Source organism: Crocuta crocuta, unplaced genomic scaffold, assembly GCF_008692635.1.
Source record: "Crocuta crocuta isolate KB4526 unplaced genomic scaffold, BGI_CrCroc_1.0 scaffold253, whole genome shotgun sequence".
NCBI classification, from domain to species: Eukaryota; Metazoa; Chordata; class Mammalia; order Carnivora; family Hyaenidae; genus Crocuta; species Crocuta crocuta.
This window is the reverse complement of record NW_027529451.1, coordinates 2560171-2573787: the sequence shown is the minus strand read 5'-3', so window position 1 is coordinate 2573787 and position 13617 is coordinate 2560171. Positions and strand designations below refer to the sequence as shown.

Here is a 13617-nt window from a genome sequence, read left to right as displayed (position 1 = left end):
GAAATCAAGAGTCAGACTTAACCAACTGAGCCACCCAGGTGCCCCCTAAGCTTATCATTTCTTTAAACGTTTTAGAACTCTCCGTTTGGAATCTTAAGTGATTTAAGAAGTGATTTAATCCTGTTTAAGTGCTACGTAAGACACGTAGGGCTGAGCTTCAGGAACTTGAGAGGTTCTCTGTCCAATGTGTCTCTTGTCTGTCCTTTCTATCACTCCTCTGCCAGGAGTTCCTCAACATCTATTCATTCAACAGCATGTGTCCTGAGCACAGTGCAGTGATGAGTAAGTTAAGGACCCCACAATTTAATAAGAAATCCTGGTATGCAGGTGGATCTTTACAACGTAAGTAGGTAAATGCCACAGCTCAGGGAGGAAGGGAATGCTGTAGAATACAAATGAGGGAGGGACTAAAGTGGCTTTGGGAGCAGACAATGATTTGTGCTTTGATGGGAAAGACTGAGTTTTCCAGATTGAGACACTTGAATGGTAGTAGGGGTATCATTAGGCATGTGCTTGGGGAGACGATAGGTAATAGAAGGGACTTGGGCATGGAGGAAGCCGCGAAAGTCTGGGAAGGAACAAGGAGCCTAGGAGAAAGATGGAAGGGGAATGGGTTAGATGGATGGAAGCTGGATAGAAAGGGAAGTTCAGGCTATGAAACAGAAGGTGGGCAGCGCATGGGAGGGAGAAGGGAATGGAGGCAGAAAGCACTCTGATGGACCTGGAGACCGGACCTTCAGTGAAAACGTCTCTAATGATCCAGACCTCTTGAGGAAACCGACTTCCCATCGGACAATTTGAGATGTTCCAAAAGATTTCTTAATACTCAGCCCAAACCTAACTCACCCTAGTTCCTTATGCTCTGGTTCTACTCTCCTAGACATGGAGATGGCGCAGAGTCACAATTCCATAGATCAGACCCTCTAGAACCCAAAGACAGGTGTTACAATTCCAGGAGTATTTCCCGTTCTCCAGGCTAAGGTCCCTCTTCATATGTGTATTTCCATATGGTTTTAATCCCCTTTCTATTCTTACCGCAGTCCTCTGTGCTGGACCTATTCTACTTGATCAACGTTTCCCTTTAAATATGGGATGCAGATGGCACATGCTATTCCCAGTGTGGTTCACCAGCACAACCTTTGATCTGCATTCGAGCATCAAGTGAAGTTACTAAGCAGGCATACCATATTACTGAGTCATGCTGAACTTCCTGTGCCACTGTGAGTGCTGCTGGGAAGTTCATTCCCTACTCCATTTAGGGGCAGATGTTTTTTTAATGTGAGTATATAACTTTACAGATATGAATTAATGTTTCCCTTGGTGAGATCTGGTCCTTCGGGTTGTCAAGAGCTTTGGGATAGTCCTCATTTTATGATGTCTTAGGCAAGCATGATAAATATGATGCCAAACCTCTTTCAAGTTCTTGATAATGATGTGTAATAACACAAGGCTAAAACAGAATTGCCACCCAAGACCTCTAAAATATAAACTACTGGTGTCACTCTTTATCTTCATTTTTGGGTCTTTCTACCTTTTTCCATATTTTAAGCTTTTATTTTCATATTCCATGAGCAAATTAAATTAAATTTCTTTTCCCTTCTCTTCTCCACTGGTTACACAATCGGAATTTCATTTTTGACACTCTCCTATCCTTCTTGAGAACATGATACTTTGGGTTGCTGTCCATAAATTTTCACTCATGTTTCTCCAAATATTAAAAAAATTCTGAAGTCTTGGTTATATATCTGATTATGAGCCACTTCTTAGTACAGTGTTTTATTTTGTTCTGTATAAATTCCAAGATAACAAGGACATCCTTAGAGGAATCTACTTCTTGAATCATTTTCTTCTTGATTTCCTTAATTCTTCCTTACCTAATGATTAAATACATTTTCCTTGTTACTCTTGCATTCCTAGAATGGAATTTTAGGAGAACTGGATTTTCTACCATGAGGTTCCCATGTAAGGTTCCCATGAGGTTCCCTCTACATGAGGGAACCATGTAAGAAAAGACAGATAAGTAAAGATAACTATATATTCTGTAGATGCACCATGTATGAGTATTTGGTTCATATCTCACAAGCAGATTAAAATTTCCTCAGTGGCAGGAAGGAACTACATCTTGTCTGTAGAATATTGGTCTTTTGCTTATATCACATAAGAATGGCCAGTTCTCTGGGGATCAGCAGATGTTTTTGGAGAACTAACTAACTAACCACCACCACCACTACCATCACCACCACCAAAAACATGGGTCAATGTTTAAATGCACATAAACTTCCACCCACTGGCTGAAGCAATAAAAACCGTGTAGGCTAGAAGACCATTCCTCATAAAATTATCTATAAACACAGATGTATATATGATAGGTCAAGAGATAGTCATGAATAAATAAAAGATTAGAAGAAAAAACTTATCTTTAAAAAATCTCACTGAAAGTCAATAAACCTGTAAGAAATAAATGTTATACATGAATTTAGAAGCACACACAAACACACACACTCAGTGACCATGACTGGCCCAGACGTCAAGTATAAAAGCAATTCATTAAAAAACTTTTTTTCAAGGTGCCTGAGTGGCTTAGTTGGTTAAGCATCTGACTCTTGATCTCAACTCAGGTCTTAAGCTCACAGTTGTTGAGTTCAAGCCCCATTGTGGGCTCTGCGCTGGGATGAAGGCTACTTACTAAAATTTCTTTTCCAAAAGTTATATATTAAAAGCCCAGGTTATCGGGGGCTGTCCAAAATGGTAGAATAGGAAGCTCGTGCACACACCTCACCCCGGGGGCACTGAATCTACAGCTATATATGGAAAATTCCCTCTGAAGAAAACCTGAAAACTAGGTGAACAAATCCTTCAAACAAATGGTAAGAGGGTCACACTGAGATGAGTAGGAGAGGCAGAGACATGGTATCCCCCCAAACCCCACCCTGCCCAGTGTGGTGAATCACAATTGGAAAGATCTCATAGACTGGGAGCTTCTGCCGGAGGAGCAAGGAATTCCTATCTCAAACCAGCGATTCCAACCTTCAGGACCTGCAATGAAGAGATGGGCCCCCAAAATGTCTAGCTTGGAAAACTAACAAGTCTTATAACCAGGAGATGGAAAGGCCTGGAGAGAACAGAGGTACTTCTATCAAAGAGCTCACATATAGACTCACTTGTCCTCAGGACCAGCAAAATTGCAGCAGTTGGAATGATATCTAGACTATAGGTGAAGGAGACTCATTTGCTAATCTTAAGCATCTGCCAGAGGGGCAGAGGTATGGTGGCACTTTATCTGGAGAATGGAGGCACTGGCAGGAGCCATTTTTATACTCTTCCTCTACCTCGTAGTCCTTGCGGACCCTCCCTGCCTTACCAATGCCAATGGGTATGCCCAGGCCTTGCACTGCCTATTCTACTGGCTTGGTAAGCTGCTGGGCATGTGCAGGCCACAAAGTGGTGCCCTTTGATCACCTGGCTCTGGTAGCAAAGAGGGCTTACATTTCTGGGTCCCAAGGGACTACAACAGAGACACAGTTTTTGTGGGCTACTACTCCAAGGGTGCTACACAGACAACAGTCTAAAACATACCCCCAGTTGTCCTATGGAAAAGGCCTATTTATTCATCCTAGAGCTTTATCCTTAGGAGCAAGCAGACTTCATGTGCCACACATTTAAAGCCTAAAATAACTGATCTCAGGGAACATGTGCTGGGGGATGCCATCTTTGTGCTCTACCTATTCCTCTCCACAGATCACCAGTATGTCCCAGGTAGGAGTTCATACACTTGTCTGAAGCCCCTATATTTGCAATAGTCACCAAAGGCACATTATATGGACTCTTCTGGAGGCCACTAGGGTATGGCAGTTGCAATCACAGAGGACTGCATATTTATATTTGCACACTTTAAAAGCTGCTCCCTGAGGGTCTGGCTTCCAATTAGGATGAAACTTAAACTGACTGAGATCTCACCCTTTAGAATACTGATAGGTCTTGGCACACCCTCAACAAATGGGACCTATCAAGAATAAATCAGGCTGCTTAGACAATCACAAACGTTCAGGGGACAACCAGCAGCTAGGGCAAGTTTGTTGAAAAGGTTTATGTCCTACACAAGGCCACTCCTTCAAGACTAGAAGAAGTACCTGTTTTGCCTAATCTATGGAAACAGAGAGCGCCAACAAAATGGGAAACAGTATAGTATGTTCCTAATAAAAGAACAAGATAAAACCTGAGGAAAAAAACTTACTGAAATGGAGATATAAAACTTACCTGATAAAGAGTTTAAACTAATGATCATAAAGATGCTTACCTAAGCTGGGAGAAGAATGAATACAGTGAGAACTTCAACAAAAAGAAAGAAAATATAAGAAAGTACCAAACAGAAGTCAGAGAGCTGGAGAATGTGGTAACTCAACTGAAGAATATGCTATAGAAGTTCAGGAGCAGAGCAGATGAAGCAGAAGAAACAATAAATGATCTAAAAGACAAGGCAGTGGAACTTACACAAACAGAGCAGAAAATGAAGAGTATGTTAAAAAGTGAAGATAGTGGGGCGCCTGGGTGGCTCAGTTGGTTAAGTGTCCAGCTTTACCTCAGGTCATGATCTTGTGATTCATGAGTTTGAGCCTTGCATCAGGCTCTGTGCTGACAGTTCAGAGCCAGGAGCCTGCTTTGGATTCTGTCACTCTCTCTGCCCTTTCACCTCCCTCCCTCCCTTCCTCCTCTCTTTTTCTCTCTCTCTCTTTCAAGTATAAACATTAAAAATTCTTTTTAATAAAATAAAAGTGAAGATGGTATAAGGAACCTATAGGACAACATCAGGCAAATAACTTGTGTTCTAAGAGTCCCAGAAGAAGAAAGATATAGAAGACTTGTTTGAGGACATAATGGCTGAAAACTTCCTAATCTGGGGAAGGAAACAGATATCTAGATCCAGGAAGCCCAGAATTCCAAATTAGGGGAGACCAAAAAGATCTACACCAAGACACATTATAATTAAAACATCAAGAGTTAAAGAGAGAATCTTAAAAGCAGCAAGAGAAAAATATAGCTTGTTATGAACAGAGGAACCCCCATAAGGCTACCAGCAGATTTTCCGTAAAAACTCTACCAGCCAGAAGGGAATGACACAATATATTCAAAGTGCTGAAGGAAAACTCTTCTAACTAACTATATCTGGCAAGGTTATCATTCAGAATTTAAGGAGAGAGAGAGTTTTTTCAGGTAAAAAAATCTTCAAAAGGTTCACTACTACTAACCCAGCCTTACAAGAAAAATTAAAGGGTTTCTTTTTAAGCTGAAAAGAAAGGGCATTTATTAGTAATAAAAAAATATATGAAAGTATAAATCTCACTGGTAAAGGTAAATATACCATGAAAGTAGTGAATTAACCACATGAAAGTTAAAAGTAATTAAAATAACTGTAACTATGATAATCAGTGAGGGAATGCACAAAATTAAAAGATGTAGTATGTGACACCAAAAACATGAAACATAGAGAGGGGAGTAAAAATGTAGACTTTTAGAATGTGCTTAACTTGCTTTCACCTTAAAATACACTGTTACACACAGGCTGTTATATGTGAGCCTTCAGGGTAACCACAAAGCAAAAAGCTACAGTACATACACAAAAGACTAAAAATAATCAAACCACAGGAAAAGAGAGAAAGAGAAGAAGGAAGCAAGTAGAAGTGTAAAACAGCCAGGAAACAATTAATAAATGACAATTAGTACAAATGCATCAATAATTACTTTAAATGTAAATGGACTGGGGCACCTGGGAAACTCAGTAGGTCAAGCATCCATCTTCAGCTTAGGTCATAATCTCATGGTTCATGGGTTTGAGCCCTGTGTGGGGCTCTGCACTGACAGCTCAGAGTCTAGAGCCTGCTTCTGATTCTCTATCTCCCTCTCTGCCCTACCCTGACTTTGGCACTCTCTCTCTCTAAAAAATTAATAAACATCTAAAAAAATGTTACTGTAAATGGACTTTTTTGATTCTCTGATCAAAAAAGAGAACATGGCTGAATAAAAAAAAAAAAAAATTAAAGAAAGACCAATCAATATGCACACTGACCGAAATTGAAAGGAGAGAAAGATATTCCATGCTAAAAGAAAATAGAAGATCTGGAGTACTTATACTTATATCAAACAGAATAGACTTTAAAACAAAGTTTGTGGGGAACTGAGTGGCCCAGTTGGTTAAGTGTATGACTTCGGTTCAGGTCATGATCTCACAGTTCGTGAGTTCGAGCCCTGCATTAGACTCTGTGCTGACAGTGCAGAATCTGGAGCCTACTTTGAGTTCAGTGTCTCCCTCTCTCTCTGCCCCTCCTCCACTCATGCTCACACATACATTCTCTCTCTCTCAAAAATAAATAAACCTTAAAAAATTAAAAAATATATATAAAACAAAGATTGTAATAAAAGAGAAATAGGGCATTGCACAAAGAATGTGCAATGAGCAAAAGAGTGTCTCTTCAACAAATGGTGCTGAGAAGACTGGACAGCTATATGCAAAAGAATGAAACTTTCTTACACTACAAACAAAAATAAACTTGAAATGGATTGAGGATCTAAATGTGGACCTAAAACCATAAAAATACTAGAAGAGTGCACAGGCAGTAATTTCTCTGATATTGCCCATAACAACATTTTTCTAGATCTGTCTCCTGAGGTAAAGGAAATAAAAGCAAAAATAAACTACTGGGACAACAAAATAAAAAGCTTCTGCACAACGAAGGAAACAATCAACAAAATTTAAAGACAGCCTACTGAATGGGAGAAGATATTTGCAAATGACATATCCAATAAAGGGGGTTAATATCCAAAATGTGTAAGAACTGATATAACCCAATACTCTGCCCCACCAATAATAAAAATGCAATTTAGAAATGGACAGAAGACATTAACAGACATTTCTCCAAAGATGACATACAGATGGCCAAGAGACACGTGGAAAGATGCTCAATGTCACTCATTATCACTTAAGTGCAAATCAAAACCAAAATAAGATATTACACTATTTAAAGAAAGACAAGAAATAAGAAGCATTGGAAAGGATATGGAGTTAAAGCAACACTTGTGTACTGTTGGTGGAAATGCAAACTGGTGCAGCAGCATGAAAAACAATATGAAGCTACCTCAAAAAATAAATAGTACTGCCATATGATCCAGTAATTCCACTACTTGCTATTTACTCAAGAGTATGAAAACATTAATTCAAAAAGATTGATGCACTGCTATGTTTATAGAAACATTATTTATAATAGCCAAATTATGGAAGCAGTGCAAATGCCCATTGATAGATGAATTATATAAAGAAGATACGGTATATGTGCATAACAGAATATTACTCAGCCATAAAAAAGAACGAAACATTGCCATTTGCTTCAACATGGATGGATCTACAGAGCATAATTCTAAGTGAATCCATCAGATAAAGGCAAGTATCATTATGATTTCACTCATATTTGGAAGGAAGGAAAGAAGGAAGGAAGGAAGGAAGAAAGGAAGAAAGGAAGGAAGGGAGAGAAAGACAGAGAGAAAACAATGAAACAGGTAAACCAAAAAAACCCAAAAAAACAAAAAACAAGACTCTTAACTACAGAGAACTGGTGGTTAGCAGAGGAGAGCTGGGTTGGGGGATGAATAAAATAGATGAAGGGGATTAAGAGTACACTAAACACAGTGAACACTGAGTAATGTAGAATTGTTGAATCACCATATTGTACACCTGAAACTAATATAACACTAACTATACTGAATTTAAGAAAAATAATAAAGTAACAATTTTTTTGAAAATAGAAAAAAAGGAGGGTATTGCATAACGATAAAGGGATCATCCAAGAACAGGGTGTAACATTTATAAATATTTATGCACCCAACATAGGAGTATGTGAATGTAAAAAGCAAATATTACAGACCTCATGAAACAATACAGCAATACAATCATTGTAGGTGACTTTAATTCTCGACTTATATCAGTGGATAGATCACTCAAATAAAAAAATCAATAGAAAAACATTGGCCTTAAATGGGAGATTGGACTAGATGGACTTAATAGATTTACATAAAACATTCTGTCCACAAACAGGATAATATACATTCTTCCTAGGTGCACATTGAACATTCTCCAATATAGATTGTATATTAAGCCACAAAACAACTCTCAAAAGATTAAAAAAAATTGAAATCATACTAAACATATTTTCTGGCCACAATTGCATTACATGAGATACCAACTGTAAGAAGGAAACCAAAAAAATCATGTGGAGATTAAAAAATGTGTGGTGATTAAAAAATATGCTACTGAAGAACCACTGGTCAAAGAAGAAATCAAAGGAGGAATTAAAAAAATACCTTGAGATAAATAAAAATGACAAACAATTTACCAAAATCTATGGAATGCAGAAAAAGATGTTCTAAGAGTCATAGCAATGCAGGCCTACATTAAGAAATAAGAAAAAAACTAAAATGAACAACACAAGTTTTTAGCTAAAAGGATTAGAAAAAAGGGAACAAATGAGACCTGCTCTTAGCAGAGAAAGGAAATAACATGATCACAACAGAGAGACTAAAAACAATAGACAAGATCCATGAAACGAAGACTTTGTTCTTTGAAAAGACAAAGTTGACAAGCATTTAGTTAGACTCATCAAAAGAGCAAGGGAGGGAGGGAAAGAGAGTGGGAGTGAGGAAGGGAGAGACAGAGAGAGTAAATTTAAATAGATGAAACAAGAAATAAAAGAGTTTATGATAATATCACAGAAATAAAAAGGATCTTGAGACTACTACAAACAATTCTATATCAACAAATTGGACAATATTGGAACAAATATATAAATATCTAAGAAACACTATGTTCTAAGACTGAATCATAAATAGAAAATCTGAATAGACAGATAACTAGCAAGGAGATTAAATCAGTAATTGAAACGTCCCAACAAACAATTGTCCAGGATTAAGTAGCTTTGATGAAGAATTCTACCAAACACTGAAAGGAGATTTAATTTAATCCTTCTCAAGCTCTACTGAAAAACTGAGGAGGAAGGAACTCTCCAAACTCATTTAACAAAGTCAAAACTACACAGGATACCAATAAAGAACATTATGGTCTAATATCTGTGATGAATACAAATGCAAAAATTCTCAACAAACTATTAACAAACCAATTTAAACAATATATTAAAAGGGTCATACACTATGATCAAATGGAATTTATTCCAGGGATGCAAGGATGGTTCAATATCCACAAATTAATCAAGGTGACACACTGCATTGACAAAATGAAGAAAAATCATATGTTCTTAATAGATGCAGAGAAAGCATTTGACAAAATTCAACATCCATTTATAATAAAAACAATCAACAGTTTAAGTATAATGGAATATACTTCAACGTAATAAAAGTCATATATGACAAGCCCACAGGTAACATACTCAATGGTGGAAAGCTGAAACCTTTTCCTATGAGATCAGGAACAACACATGAATAAACACTCTTATGTTTTTTATTCACTACTTTGTTAGAAGTCCTAGGTAGAGCAATTAGGAAAGAACAAAGAAACAAAAGGCACCCAAAGTGAAAAGGAAAAGGTAAAACTGTTATTATTTATGGACATGATTTTATATATGGTAAATCCTAAAAGCACCCCCCCCAACCCGCAATTGTTAGAACTAATAAATGAAATCATTAAAGTTGCAGGGTACAAAAATCTGTCATTTTTATATACTAACAACAAACTATCAAAACGAGAAATGAAGATATAATTCCATTTGTAACTGAATCAAAATAAACCATCTAAGAATAAATTTAACCAATGAAGTAAAAAAATCTGTACACTGAAAACTAGAAGATAGTGATGAAAGACACTGAAGTAGACACAGATAATTGGAAACACATTCCTTACTCATGAATTGATAAAATATTGTTAAAATGTCCATATTAGCCAAGGCAATGTATGGATTCAAAGCATTCCCTATCAAAAGGCCATTTTTCACAGAACCAAAACAATCTACAATTTGTATGGAACCAGAAAAGACCTCAAAGAGCCAAAGCGATCCTGAGAAAGAACAAAGTTGGTCACATCATTCTCCCTGATTTGAAACTATACTAACAAAGCTATAGCAACCAAAACGGGTGGTACTGACATAAAAACAGACCCATAGGTCAATGAACAGAATAGAGAGACCAGAAATAAAACCATGCACATATGGTCAATTAATTTACAACAAAGGAAACATGAATATTCAAAGGGGAATGGACACTTTCTTCAATAAATGGAGTTTAAATTAGACAATGGTGTAAACTGCACCATATACAAAAGAATGAAAGTGGCTTATTTTATACCATGCATAAAAAATTAACTCACAATGGATTAAGGACTTAAATATAAGACCCGAAACCATATAACTCCTAGAGGAAAACATAGGTGAAAAGCTCCCTGACACAGGTCTTGTTGATTTTTTCGGTCTGACCCCACAAGCAAAGAATGGCAAAAATGAATGAACGGGATTATATCACACTGAAAATCATTTGTATAGAAAATAAAGCCATCAACAAAATGAAAGGCTACCTACTGAATGGGAGAAAATATTTGCAAATCTTTGGGATTAATACTCAAAAGATCTAAAGAACTCATACAAATTAATAGGTAAAAAATAAACAATGCAATTGAAAAATGGGCAGATGATTGGAAGAGATGTTTTCCAAAGACCCCCCCCCCACAGGAATATTATGCACTCAATAAAAGAAAGATGTCTTACCATTTATGACAACATAAATGGGCCTTGAAGACATTATTCTAAATGAAATAAGTCAGAGAAAGACAAATACTGCATGATCTCACTTATATTTGCAATCGAAAAACTAAAGCAAATGAACAAACCAAGGAAAACAAAACTCAGATAGAGAGAACACAATGGTGTTTACCAGCAGCGGGGAGTGGGGGGAGCTGTCATTAAAGGGGGTGGGTGAAGGGGGTCAAGAGGTACAAACATAAAGTTGTAAGTTTTTAAGTCACCAGGACGAAAGGTACAGCATGGTAAACACAGTCAATAATACTAGAGCACATATTTGAAAGTTACTAAGAGAATAAATCCTAACATTTCTTATCATAAGAAAGAAAATTGTTTCAGTAACTTTGTATGGTGGCATATGGTAACCAAACTTATTGTGGTCATCATTTCACAATGTACACAAATATTGAATCATTATGTTGCATATCTGAAACTAAGGGAATTTTTTATGTCAATTATACTGCAATAATAGGAAACCACAGTGACTCTGCATGTGTATGACATGTAGCCTCAATTTCTCCTCTCAGGTCACCAGGGAAAGTCTGTTCCCATGAGTATTTCTCCATAAAAGTACTTAAAATAACCATATGAACGAAGGCTCTTGTTGTTAAAATAAGAAAATAAAATGAAAACAATCAAAAGACTAGGTTCTGGGAGTCTTTGGAATTTAGCAGCTTCACTAAATATAAATAAAACTATACTCCATAAACCATTCTAATGTGGTATAAAATCTGTACAATTAATTTTAAAATTACAGTTTTTTTCACCCAAAATTCAGCTCTTAGAGCCTTTCGTGGCAAGTACTGGTTCTTACTCATCAAGATAAATTTTATCTTTTTTAGCTTTTATTTTTTCACTTACAAGGTGCATAATAATTAAGGATTTTGGTTGCCAAGGGTGAAAAGCTGTTTCAAACTCCAAGTTCAATTGTTTTGTGAATTTGTAATTGCACCCTTTCTGAGGGATGGGGAAGGCAGAGGAGGAAATTCACAAAAGTGACACAAAGCAGATAATAATAGAGTCCCATGAGCAATTCACGATGATATTCAAGGTACGAGGGAAGAAACTGCTTTCATCACAAAGAAGGCTCCCTGATCACCCACCACTAGCCACTACCGAGATGGCTAAAGATCTAAGGACCCACCCCGTATTCTGATAAGAGATGAAACATGTAGGTCTTGATCTCCAGAGAAAATTCCTGTTTGTCTTATTCTACTGAGTCTGTGAAGTTGGGGGTAAGGATGTTTGAGAGAATTCAGCAGCTACTTACTTTGTGATCATGGCTGGTGACAAAAGATGGGTGGGTATTACCCTGAGCTAAGTCCAAGCTTAAACTTGTCAGCAAACTTGACCTCTTGACCAATATCAAGGGCAGTCCCTACGTCAGACTGAGAGAGAGCTAGAAAGATGCTAACATTTCACGAATGTACCAAGTATTAGGAATGGTGTTGTTTGCTCCTTAAAGGTTCCCTGTCAACCAATTCAAGTAATGACACCCATGTTCAATTTATAGATGAGATCAGGAAGTGTGACAGAAAAACGTACATGGCGGAACATTATAAACTCAGTTAGTGGCAGAACTTAGAATCTCTCCAAAATATGATTGTACTATCTTCTGTTTTATCTTACCTCACTTTATTTTTTACACCTAAAGTAGATGCCAAGTATTTTCTATCATCCAGAATGCTCTTCCTCTCCCCCATACATGCCCCATCGCCTTGCCTTGCTCTTACACATTTGAAGCATTGTTTTAATGCTCTCCTCACTGTTAGGTGCTGCATTTAAGGAAAGCTGTCAGAGAAGGAAAAACCAGCTGGCCACTAAGTTGAGCCCTCATTGATGGCATTAAACATTTCTACTATCCTCGATCAGTTTCTCAGCTTTGCAAAAACAGAAGTGGGAGGTCATTTGTTGATTCAGAGAGGACTGGACTGTCACCACAGTTTCAAGAAACTGATCATTAACACAGATTCTCATTTGCTAAATTAAGTGTCCAGAGAGGTAAATCATATTCTCCATGGAACTACTTCTCAGTATAGGGTACCGGAAATATTAAAGAAGAGAGGAAATATATCTGAAGTCTACTGTCCAGGCTGTAGAAAAACCTGATGAACTATCTCCATTCCACAGTCGATGCATATCTGTGATGAACTGTACCAGCTACACATAACTCTCCTTTGGATAACATTCTGGAAACCTTGAAAACATTTTAATAGTATGCTCCTTTTTTTTCTGTGAGTCGCTACATGTCTCACGATATCATGCAACCAGTGGAAAAGGCTGACATTTTATTTCAGATCATTTTATCCTATTTTCCTTAGAATATTTAATTCTAGCAACATGTTTGCAGCTCTTTGGCTGTTTAGTCTGGATTGGTTAAGTTCATCCATGATGACTATGGATCACGGGACAACTGGATATCCATCCACATGCAAAAGAATCAGGTTGGACCACACCACACACAGAAATGAACTCAAAATGGATCAGAAATCTAAATGCAAAAACTCAAACTAGAAAACTATGAGGGGAAGAAACATAGGTCTAAATTTTAGTGACCTTGGAGCAGGCAATGATTTCTAAGACAGGACACTAAAACCAAAGGAAAAAACTAGATAAATTGGACTTTGTAATTTTTAAAGACTTTCATGCTTCAAATGGCACAATCAAAAAAGTGCAAAGAGGAGTGTCTGTGTGGGTCACTTGATTAAGCTTCTGACTCTTGATTTTGGTGCAGGTCATGATCTCATGGTTGTGGGATCAAGCCTTGTGTGAGACTCTGGGCTGGGTGTGGAGCCTTCTCCTTCTGCCCCTCCCCTGCTCTCTCTCTTTC

At 37.4% G+C, this 13617-nt stretch overlaps 1 protein-coding gene across 1 annotated transcript in view; it reads right to left on the bottom strand.

Moving 5' to 3' along the window:
* Positions 1-13617, bottom strand: part of RARB (retinoic acid receptor beta) — a 396214-nt gene that overhangs the window by 314729 nt on the left and 67868 nt on the right. The gene's annotated exons all lie outside the window — the stretch shown is intronic.